The following is a 1,310-nucleotide window of genomic DNA, read 5'->3' on the forward strand; positions in this document are numbered from 1 at the left end:
TTTTTCATATGACGAATTTATTCCAACTCTCAACACCGCTGAAGGTGGTGAGGCATGAAATAGGAATGCGACCGTGTCATTGATGACAAACAGACAAGCCATACCTAAGGGGTGGCCTGCGTAGCTCACACCATCCCTGGCTCAGCTCCTACCAGTGGCCCAGCCTCTGCCATCCCATCCATCCCAGTAGCCAGTCCCACTCCGGCTGAGCCGCTGCAGATGAAAGGCAGTTCCTCTGTGATGTAGTAGTGCTGAAGTCAGGGACCAGAGGAACCGTTCTTGAAAACATTCAGGGCCAGGCTGCCACGAGCAAACGCCCCTTGTCAGATGGGAAGACAGTAGAAGAGGAAACGTTCATATGCTGTCAGGCAGGCAAGGCTCCAGTGTTGCTGGTGTCCTGGCTGGAGGGCTGGCTCAGTGCTGAGGGATGTGGACCAAAGGTTCTAGAAATCAAAAGGCCAACCTGTTCACAGAGCCAAGGAGCGATGCAGGCACGAGGACCCCACCTCCCACCTGTCGGAGATGCACCCACTGAGATGCCTGTTCGGCACCCAGAGTCCTGTGTCAGATACAGCGTGGCTTCGAGCTGGATGAGGGCCCTGCCCACCTCATGTTTCACACTCTTGGGGAGTCTGGAGAGGAGATAGAGGGACACGGTCCGATTGTGCTGCTGTGTGCAAAGGGCCCAGAACGAGGAGACTGGAAATGGGAAGAGCAGTGAGTGTCCCTGATCCAGTCATTCCTGGAGGGACAGTCAGGGGCACCAGGGGAGAGCAGAGCCCTGGAAGACAGCTGTGCTGGGAGGTGGGCAGGGCTGGATCACAGGGGCCTTGAGTGCTGGGCAAGCCTGGAATTTCAGGTAAGGGTTTTGGTTGGGCCGTGTGAAGGGGTCCGCAGGAAGTTCACGGTGGTATCAGCACAGGGGAGACTGGTAGCAGGAGGCCAGTGTCCCAGCGGCAAGGTGCTCGAGCCTGCGCAGTAAGACCCTGCCTCGCCCTGAGCACCCCACCACTCGCTGGGACAGGCAGGAAGCCGGCTGTGGGAAGTGTCCTGCCCTCCTGGTGGTGGTGTGCTGGTTTGCTCTTGGCCCCTTGGCCTCCATCCTCCCCTGCCCCTGTGAGTGCAGTCGGAGGGCGTGTCAGCCCGGTCCTTCCTGCACCTGCATCTCGGAGGTGTGTCTGGAGGAAGAATGGAACAGCTGGAGTCGATTTATGGCAGCAGCAGTGCCCTGGTGACAGGAATGGGTCTGTCCAGCCAGAACCCCCAAGTCCAAGGTCCGTCTTCCTAGATCAGTTCTCCTGCCCTGCCGT

This window comes from Vicugna pacos, chromosome 18 (assembly GCF_048564905.1).
Source record: "Vicugna pacos chromosome 18, VicPac4, whole genome shotgun sequence".
In the NCBI taxonomy this organism is placed as follows: Eukaryota; Metazoa; Chordata; class Mammalia; order Artiodactyla; family Camelidae; genus Vicugna; species Vicugna pacos.